At 38.8% G+C, this 10493-nt stretch overlaps 1 non-coding gene and 1 pseudogene across 2 annotated transcripts; one reads left to right on the top strand and one right to left on the bottom strand.

The window, feature by feature from the left end:
* The first annotated feature begins 2354 nt into the window (after positions 1 to 2354).
* Positions 2355 to 10037, top strand: LOC146884691 (uncharacterized; annotated as a pseudogene). The gene is made up of 2 exons (XR_014996621.1): positions 2355 to 8895; positions 9336 to 10037. The product of XR_014996621.1 is annotated as an uncharacterized LOC146884691 (transcript).
* On the bottom strand, positions 4970 to 5076 carry LOC114192840 (small nucleolar RNA R71). Its single transcript, XR_003606159.1, has one exon. It is a non-coding gene; the product is annotated as a small nucleolar RNA R71 (small nucleolar RNA).
* Positions 10038 to 10493: the final 456 nt, after the last annotated feature.

The following is a 10493-nucleotide window of genomic DNA, read 5'->3' as shown; positions in this document are numbered from 1 at the left end:
TCAAAGCCAAGCATTGCATGAAGACGGCAAGAAAAACTTGAAAAAGTGAATAAGTTTGGCTAAACCAAGAAGAGAGGAACAAAAAAAATTGGACCTTGCAGTTTTCTTTATCTTTATGATAGAAGATAATTTGGGAAAAATATATCTTTAGATATTTTATTTGATATTTTTAAATAATTATCTTATTTAATTATATCAAAATATTGAAAGATGATAACTACCAAATCTTTTTAAATATGAAAAGATCTTCTTGAATCTTTTTAGTTCCACAACAAACAAATATATTTTGAAGATATTGGATTATTTAGAAGATAATTTAAGAAGATTGCAAAGGGTTGATTTGGAAAATTTATACAAATACTAATTGGTGATAATTTATCATATATCTTTAATTAATTAATTTAATTATATTAGATATTGATATTATCAACCAATTATATTTGTCAAATAGTCTATATCTCTCCAAATATTTTTTTAAATATTTATCTTTATCTTTATTTTAAAAGATATTTGAGAGATTTTAGCAACAGAAAAACCTAGTCCAATTCTTATATAAAGAGACCAAGGGAGAAGCAGAAGGACAAGCTCGGGACTTCGGAGTTTTGGAACCCTTAGGGGTGCCTAATTTCGTTTCCTTTCTCTCTCTTTTCTTCTCTCTATTCTTCTTTTGTATTCCATGGATTGCTAAACTTCTTGGGTTGATTCCATTGTAATTTCATTATGGATTTTGAGGTTAGAATGAATTAATTTCTTTGTTCTTTTTATTATTGTTGAGGTTTTAATTCATCTATGTCTTTTATCTTTGAATCTCGTAAAAAGTAATGATTTTAAATCTATATGCATGTTGATCATATGAGTTCAAGGGTTTTTAAATTTAATTGAGACTTTACTTTGATTTTATTTAGAAACTTTCATGTGATTAAATGAGTTTTTACCAATAATTGAGACTTTACTTTGGTTAAAGGTATTTACTCTAATGAAAATTAATCGAGACTTTACTTTGATTAATTAAGCTTTTTATTTGGTGAGGAGATAAAAGAATAGACATGATTAGGCATAGTAAAATTTGATTGAGACTGTACTTTGATTGAATTTACTATGGATAATCTAAAAGTTCTCACTTTTAATTGAGACTGTACTTTGGTTAAAAGTGAGAATGCCAACAAATTAATTGAGACTTTACATTGATTAATTTGCAAATCTACAACAATAATTAATTGAGCAATAATCTTTAGATAACCGATGATGAATCTATTTTGAAAAAGCAATGCAATCAATCTATTTTCTTTACTATTGTTTTTATTTCTTTTTATCTTTTAAATTTTATTTCTATCTTTGTTTATCTTAATCCCCAATATTTTTTATTTTATTTGACTAACCGCTTTGTATAGTTTTATAAGAACTAATTTGTTAAAAATCAATTCCGTGTTTGTTGGGAGACGACGTTGGGTTACTTTATCCTTTCTATTTTGTTGACTACTTTCTTAACAATACTGAAGTTGTTATAGATAAGTAGTATTAATTTGAACGCGTCAATGACAGCGTTATCAAATTCGGTGCAACAATTGTGGCAAGGAAGGCCACTTTGGGAAGGATTGCCCCAACCTTGCTAAGGCAGCGACACGCCCTCTAGTTAGGACAGAGGCAACAGGCCTCAGGCGACAGGCAAAGTGCATGCCATGACCGGAGCGGAGACTGCATGCTCAGGTAACCTGATTATAGGTTATTGTTTGATAGCTGGGATGAAATGTTGTGTGTTATATGATTCTGGAGTGACACACTCTTTTGTGCCAAATGCATGTATGAAACGGTTGGATCTGCGGTGTGCGAGCTGCAGTGTGAGCTTGCGGTGTCTACTCCAACGTCGGGTTTGGTCAGGACATCGTCCTTATGTGCTAGGTGTCCAGTGGAGGTAGAGGGACACAGGTACAAAGTGAACCTAATTTGCCTGCCTCTACAAGAGTTGGAGGTAATCTTGGGGATGGATTGGCTCTCTGCCAATTGCATTCTTATAGATTGCCGAGAAAAGAGATTGTTATTCCCCGACTCGGAGGAGCCCGAGTTGTTATCCTCCCAAGGAGTTCTAAAGGAGCTAAGGTGGTGCTCAGTGCTTCATGATCTTCACACATCTAGAGGTGGAAGGAGGACAGATGAAGTTTGTTATACCAGTGGTGCAGGAATTTGAGGATGTGATGAGTCATTATTTTTTTCCATTTCACTAGCCTTTGTGTACCCATTAGACAGTTGATTAGTGCTTAATTGTTCATCATTAGAGTGTTTTTCATCTGTTGGGCTTTATTGGGCCACTGTTCCGAATTTGGACTAATTTCACATTATTTGGCCTGATTTTTGTTTTTAATTATTTTTTAGGTATTTGGGTGAAGCAATTTTGGAGCTTGGACTTTAATATTTAGTTGAAGAGACTTTCCACATCATTGCCACATCATTTCCATGTCATTTCCACGTCAGCAAAGTCAATGGGTCAACATTTGAGGCCCAGAGTGGCATTTTTGTAAATCTGAGTGGCAGAGTGGCAGTTTTGTAATTATGAGTGGCATGGGTGATATGACCACGAATTAGGTCTGCATGAGAGGAGGCCAGCCGCTCCATCATCTTCAACCTCTCTTCAAAACCTCCATTTTCGTTCTCCAAGCTTCCATGGACGTCCCCCTTGCGGTTTTTCACTTTTTGGCTCATTTTTACCGTTTTTATGCATATTTGACAGCACCCATTGAGGGTTTTACGTTTGGAATTCGTTTTCTTGCTTGGGCAGTTCATTTTGTGGGTTTTATTGACTTGGAACAATACCCATTCATGGGGTTTTCGCATTTATATATGACAACACCGTTTTGCATTCCATTTAAGCTTTGAAATCTCTATTTTTGCTCTTGAATTGCGTTTTTCAGATTTCATAAAATAGGGTTCTTGGTTCTGTTTTGTTATTGGAGTTTTGAAGTGTTTGATTGTTCATTTTCCATGTATAGCTAAGTTTTTCATATTGGTTCCTTGAAGAAACTGAATTGAAACCATGAGGTTGATGTTTTGCAATGCACTCCAATTCCCAATTTCTCTTCATCCTATTCAATTTCGTAGCTTTTGAAATGGAATTTGTGATGCTTAATCGTGGGTTCATATTTTGCACAATTTCAGAATCCTTGTCATGCTTAGTGAGTTCGGGTTTTGGCCACAGTTGCTTAATCTGTGTATGTGTGTGTGTGAAATTGAAAGAAGGATGTGTGCTATGCTTAATGGCATAATGAAGCTGTGTTAATTTTCGCATAGTTGATTAATTCGGATTTCATGAGAGTAAATTGGATAAGAGACTTGATTTAGTAACCTGTGATTGGTTGATTTTCAGTGGAATCAAGGGACCAGTACGTTTTGAATTGTGTGTTTAATTCAGTTTTGATTAGAATTTAGCAAACTTGTGTGAATCTGCCAAACCCCCCCCCTTTTTTGTGTTTTATTGTTGTGTTCATCTAGAAATTTCGCTTTAAATGAAAATATTGGTCGTTGGGAGACGACTTGGTTCACTTTCATATACTATATTTAATATGTTTTAATTTGGTGGGGTACGACCTCTATCAAATTTGGCACCGTTGCCGGGGACCAATCATTTCGTTCAAAGTAAAATTTCCAGTGTGTTTGTGTTTTGTGTTTTGGTGTGTGTGTAGTTCAAGTGTGGTTGAGTTGGTATATGTTCATTGTGATGTTAATGTTGTGTTAAGTTCTGTGCCTGTTTCCATTCCTGTGTGTTTCTGTGTAGTGTAGTGAATAGTGTCGCGGCGCGCATGAATAATGTCATTTGTAGTAGTGAATAGTGTTTGAATAGTGTCCGAATCTGGCATTTAACTTCTGGATTTTTGTTTTGGTAGCTACGGAGCTTGTTTTGACTTGAAATTTTTTTTCCCCCACTTCTAAGACGTTGAACTTGATAGGAAAAATAGCTAGAGCAGTTGGTATGGTCTGAGTTAAGAGATTCAAAAAAAATTTGGACTGATTTTTAGTGAAACTTCAGAGGACCATAACTTTTGCTCTGGTTATCAGAATCACTATTATTTTATATGGATTTGGGGTAGAATTTGATTTCCTACCTTTTTGTAACCAGCCTCGCCGGTTTGCAAACTCAGATTCTCCAGAAAATGCCATTTTCTACATTTCAGCAATGTTTTTTGTGATTTTTCTTCATTTTTTCCACTTTTGAAAAATTGTTAAAAATACTTGTGCTTTGAGTTTTGATCTGATTTTTTGTGCTTCTGTTTGACCACTCAAAGGAATATCCTACCAATTTTCAAGTCATTTGGAGGTCGTTTGAGTATACTTGTAGTTATACCCTTTGTTATGCCAATATCACCACAATTAATGCTTTTTGGTGCATGACTAGGGGAAACCCAAGTGAATTACAACCATTTGACCCTGAGATTGATAGGACATTCCATAGAGGAAGTAGCATCCTAGGAATCCATCTTTGCATGCAGAATATTCAGTGACATTTCCTGATTCTTCTGATTCTCATCACATTCCTGACACTCCTCATTCTTTACATTCTGAGCATACTGTTTATTCTGAGCATTTTCATACTGATAACATGGCTCAACCTCCTCCACCTCATGAGAGAACCATGAGTGAGCTCACTGCACCAGAGTTCACTTATGATAGTTTATGCATACAATACCCTGAGGAGGAGGTTCCATATGTGCTGAAAACTGGTTTGATACACTTGTTGCCAAAGTTTCATGGTCTTGCAGGTGAGGACCCGTGCAAACACTTGAAGCAGTTTCATGTCGTCTGTTCCACCATGAAGCCTGCAGATGTACAAGAGGACCATGTATACTTGAAGGCTTTCCCTCATTCTTTGGAGGGTAATGCGAAAGACTGGCTGTACTACCTAGCACCTAGGTCCATCACAAGCTGGGATGACCTGAAGAGATTGTTCCTTGCCAAGTTCTTTCCTGCTTCAAGGACAACAACCATAAGGAAGGAGATTTCTGGCATCAAGCAGCAATCTGGGGAGACCCTTTATGAGTACTGGGAGAGGTTCAAGAATCTCTGTTCAAGCTGTCCACACCATCAGATTTCTGAACATCTCCTCCTGCAGTATTTTTATGAAGGCTTGCACCACATGGATCGAAATATGATTGATGCCGCAAGTGGTGGTGCCCTTGGTAACATAACCCCAGCTGCAGCCAGACAACTGATAGAGAACATGGCTTCAAATTCTCAACAATTTGGCACAAGGAGTGATGCCATAGTTGTTAGAGGTGTTCATGATGTAGGAGCAGCCGAGTATACAAAGAAGTTGGAAAGTAAGATTGATGCTCTTACCACACTGGTCAATCAACTTGCTTCCAATCAGAGAGCTCCAGCTGCAAGAGTTTGTGGCCTTTGTACATTTGTTGATCATTTTACAGACTCTTGCCCAGCATTGCAACAACAGGCTTCTTCTTCTACACCAGTGGATACCCCTCAGGCCTATGCAGCAAATATTTTCAACAACAATAGGCCCCAACAGCAACAACAAAACCACCATGATTTGTCAGCCAACAGATATAATCCAGGATGGAGGAATCACCCTAATTTGAGATGGGGAAACCAGGGTAACCAGCAGCCCCAACAATTTCAAAATGTGCAACCACCTCCACAACAAAGAGTTGCACCTGCACCACAAGCTGCTCCTGTTCCACCTGTACCCACACTAGCTCCTGCTGCAGCACCTGCACCTTCTTCTTCTACTTCATTGGAAGAGTTAGTCAGGATGATGACCCTTCAAAATATGCAATTTCAGCAGGAGACTAGGGCCTCAATCCAGAGTTTGACAAATCAAATGGGGCAGATGGCCACTCAGCTAAACCAGGCACAAGCTCAGAATTCTGACAAGCTTCCATCACAAACGGTGGAAAATCCTAGGAATGTGAGTGCCATTACTTTGAGATCTGGGAAGAACATTGAAGTTCCCACTTCTGAGCCTACACCTCCAAAGGAAGCCGACCCTGCCACACTTCAGAGAAAGCGTGATGCTCATGCAGCTGGTCCTTCCACATCTAGTGCGACTTCTACACCTTCCACCTCTACTGTTGCACCTTCCATACCTCTTCCTTTCCCTCCAAGAGCCATTCCAAGCAAAAAGATGGAAAAGGTTGACAGGGAGATCTTGGAAACTTTCAGGAAGGTGGAGGTGAACATACCTCTGTTGGATGCCATTAAACAGATTCCCAGATATGCAAAGTTCTTGAAGGAGCTATGCACGCACAAGAGGAGGCTAAAGGGAAACGAAAAGATCAGCATGGGCAGAAATGTGTCAGCATTGATAGGTAAATCTATTCCTCAAATTCCTGAGAAGTGCAAGGACCTAGGTACATTTTGTGTACCTTGCATCATAGGTAACAATAAATTTGAAAATGCAATGCTTGATCTTGGTGCTTCAATAAATGTAATACCTCTGTCTATTTTTAAATCTCTTTCTCTTGGACCCCTGCAACCTACGGGTGTGGTGATTCAGTTGGCAAATAGAAGTGTTGCCCACCCCGCAGGTTTGATTGATGATGTTTTGGTTCGTGTCGGTGAATTGATTTTCCCAGCTGATTTTTACATTCTTGACATGGAAGAGGGATTTTCACATGGTTCTGCACCAATCATTTTAGGCAGACCATTTCTGAAAACTGCACGAACCAAAATTGATGTCCATGCAGGTACTTTGTCCATGGAGTTTGATGATATTGTTGTGTGATTCAACATTCTGGATGCCATGAAACATCCTTCTGAGGATCATTCTGTTTTTCACGTGGATATTATTGATGATGCTGTTGATGGATTGATTTCTGATTTCCACTCTTTGCATGCATTAAAACATTCATCCGTGTCTGAGTTATCTGAATTTGCATGCATTGATGTTCTTGATTCTGATTCTGCTTCTGATTCTGATGATGCTGAATATGATGTGGATAATATTGAATCTAATGAGTTTGACTCTCTGGATGTTGTACCTATTCACTTTGGTGTTATACAATCAGGTTGCACTAACCATGTTGCAGGAAGTACACATGCATCTAATTGTTATGCTCAGGTACAGGCTGTGGAACCCATTTCTCCCTCCCCTCTGGTTCCTGATATTCAGCCAGCATCCAGTACTCTAGAGTTGAAACCACTGCCAGACAACCTCAAGTATGTCTACTTAGAGGAGGAGAACAAACTGCCTGTCATCATTTCCACCTCCCTTACTGCTGAACAAGAGTAGAGGTTGTTGCAAGTTCTTAAGCAGCATAAGAAGGCAATTGGATGGACACTAGCTGACATCCCTGGTATTAGCCCATCAACATGCATGCACAGGATATTGTTGGAAGATGGAGCAAAGCCAGTGAGACAGCCACAGAGGCGACTCAACCCTGTCATCTCGGATGTTATAAAGAAGGAGGTGACCAAGCTTCTACAAGCTGGGATCATCTACCCCATTTCTGACAGTTAGTGGGTTAGCCTCATCCATGTTGTTCCAAAGAAGACTGGCCTCACTGTAGTCAAGAACGAAAAAGAGGAGCTAATTCCAACAAGAGTGCAAAACAGTTGGAGGGTTTGCATTGACTACAGAAGGCTAAACCAAGAAACCAGAAAAGACCATTTCCCCCTGCCTTTTATTGATCAGATGCTTGAGCGCTTGGCAGGTAAGTCCCACTATTGCTTTCTTGATGGGTTTTCTGGTTATTTTCAAATTCACATTGCACCTGAGGACCAAGAGAAAACCACATTCACCTGCCCCTTTGGCACTTTTGCTTATAGGAGGATGTCGTTTGGCCTATGCAATGCCCCTGGCACATTCCAGCGGTGCATGCTTAGCATTTTTAGCGATTTTCTTGAAAAATGCATAGAGGTGTTTATGGACGACTTTACTGTATATGGTTCCTCATTTGATGCATGTTTGGATAGTTTGGACAGAGTTTTAAACAGGTGCATCCAATCTAACCTTGTTCTCAATTTTGAGAAATGTCATTTCATGGTAGAACAAGGCATAGTATTGGGGCACATAATTTCAAAAAGGAGCATTGAAGTTGACCCTGCCAAGATCTCAATTATTTCACAATTGCCTTACCCCTCTTCTGTGCGAGAGGTTCGTTCTTTTCTTGGCCATGCAGGGTTTTACAGGCGCTTCATTCAAGACTTCAGTAAGAAGGCCCTCCCATTGTCCAACCTACATGCATGTTGGGATATGATTTAGGCAATTTTGTTCTGTGAGCCTACAACCAGATGAGCCTACCTTAAACTGTTTCCGTTGATACCCCTTTTTGAGCCTGCATACCCTTTCATTGTTTTACAGCTCATTACAAGCCCTTAGCCTGAAAAACCATGATTATTCCTACCTTAGGAAATTTTGGAGCTTTGGAATTGTTTTGGGAATGGGTGCTCAATTAAGTGTGGTCGCGCACAACAAGTGTGGTTGTGCGCGCACTTGTTGTTGGTTCTTGGAATTGCTCATTTGTACACCAAAGTGGGATTTCAAAATTGTTGTTTCTCTGCATGTTCTCTGTATAGAAAAAAAAAGAGAAAAAGAAAAAAAAAGAAAAGAGAATAAAGAAAAGAAATAAAAAGGAGTTTGGATTTGAGCATTGTGTGAGAACCGAAGTTGGAAGTGTTGGTGTTTGGGATTACTTTCATGATTGATTGAGACTTATTCCCCACTGTTCCTCTATTTCCTTGGTTGCTTAGCTACTTATCCATATGTTCCACACCTTGTCCTCAGCCCCATTACAACCTTGAAAAGTCCTTCTGATCTTGACCTGCATGTGTTTCTGGTTTGGTTGTTCGTTCTAGAGGCTTGCCAAGTCTGTTTGATGTTTGTTTTTCAAGGGTGCTTTGAGAGTAAACAGTAGCCTAGAGATTTGAGTGATACAGTGCATATTTCATGAGGTTATGTTGCTTTCAATTCTCTCCTTAAGCTGAACTGAGTACTTGACATGTTTTGAACTGCTTGGATGATGTTCACGGATACCTTGCAGCTTTGAATCCTTCTGTGTTAGATGTGTTTCCATTTGTCTGTGTCGAGTCCGTTTGTCATGTGTCTGTTTGTCTTGTGTCTTTGTGTCTCTCTTGTTATGTTTGTGATGTCCTTGCTTTGCTTTACTCTTTAATTTTGCCCAGGAGTGCAAAAGGGTAAGTGCGGTCGATTTTGATGAGTCATTATTTTCTTCCATTTCACTAGCCTTTGTGTACCCATTAGACAGTTGATTAGTGCTTAATTGTTCATCATTAGAGTGTTTTTCATCTGTTGGGCTTTATTGGGCCACTGTTCCGAATTTGGACTAATTTCACATTATTTGGCCTAATTTTTGTTTTTAATTATTTTTTAGGTATTTGGGTGAAGCAATTTTGGAGCTTGGACTTTAATATTTAGTTGAAGAGACTTTCCACATCATTGCCACATCATTTCCATGTCATTTCCACGTCAGCAAAGTCAATGGGTCAACATTTGAGGCCCAGAGTGGCATTTTTGTAAATCTGAGTGGCAGAGTGGCAGTTTTGTAATTATGAGTGGCATGGGTGATATGACCACGAATTAGGTCTGCATGAGAGGAGGCCAGCCGCTCCATCATCTTCAACCTCTCTTCAAAACCTCCATTTTCGTTCTCCAAGCTTCCATGGACGTCCCCCTTGCGGTTTTTCACGTTTTTGGCTCATTTTTACCGTTTTTATGCATATTTGACAGCACCCATTGAGGGTTTTACGTTTGGAATTTGTTTTCTTGCTTGGGCAGTTCGTTTTGTGGGTTTTATTGACTTGGAACAATACCCATTCATGGGGTTTTCGCATTTATATATGACAACACCGTTTTGCATTCCATTTAAGCTTTGAAATCTCTATTTTTGCTCTTGAATTGCGTTTTTCAGATTTCATAAAATAGGGTTCTTGGTTCTGTTTTGTTATTGAAGTTTTGAAGTGTTTGATTGTTCATTTTCCATGTATAGCTAAGTTTTTCGTATTGGTTCCTTGAAGAAACTGAATTGAAACCATGAGGTTGATGTTTTGCAATGCACTCCAATTCCCAATTTCTCTTCATCCTATTCAATTTCGTAGCTTTTGAAATGGAAATTGTGATGCTTAATCGTGGGTTCATATTTTGCACAGTTTCAGAATCCTTGTCATGCTTAGTGAGTTCGGGTTTTGGCCACAGTTGCTTAATCTGTGTGTGTGTGTGTGTGTGTGTGAAATTGAAAAAAGGATGTGTGCTATGCTTAATGGCATAATGAAGTTGTGTTAATTTTCGCATAGTTGATTAATTCGGATTTCATGAGAGTAAATTGGATAAGAGACTTGATTTAGTAACCTGTGATTGGTTGATTTTCAGTGGAATCAAGGGACCAGTACGTTTTGAATTGTGTGTTTAATTCAGTTTTGATTAGAATTTAGCAAACTTGTGTGAATCTGCCAAACCCCGCCCCCCTTTTTTGTGTTTTATTGTTGTGTTCATCTGGAAATTTCGCTTTAAATGAAAATATTGGTCGTTGGGA

Source organism: Vigna unguiculata, chromosome 7 (assembly GCF_037176805.1).
Source record: "Vigna unguiculata cultivar grain cowpea cultivar isolate G323 ecotype 2 chromosome 7, ASM3717680v1, whole genome shotgun sequence".
NCBI lineage: Eukaryota > Viridiplantae > Streptophyta > Magnoliopsida > Fabales > Fabaceae > Vigna > Vigna unguiculata.
The sequence above is the reverse complement of the archived record's forward strand: the minus strand, read 5'-3'. Positions and strand labels throughout refer to the sequence as shown.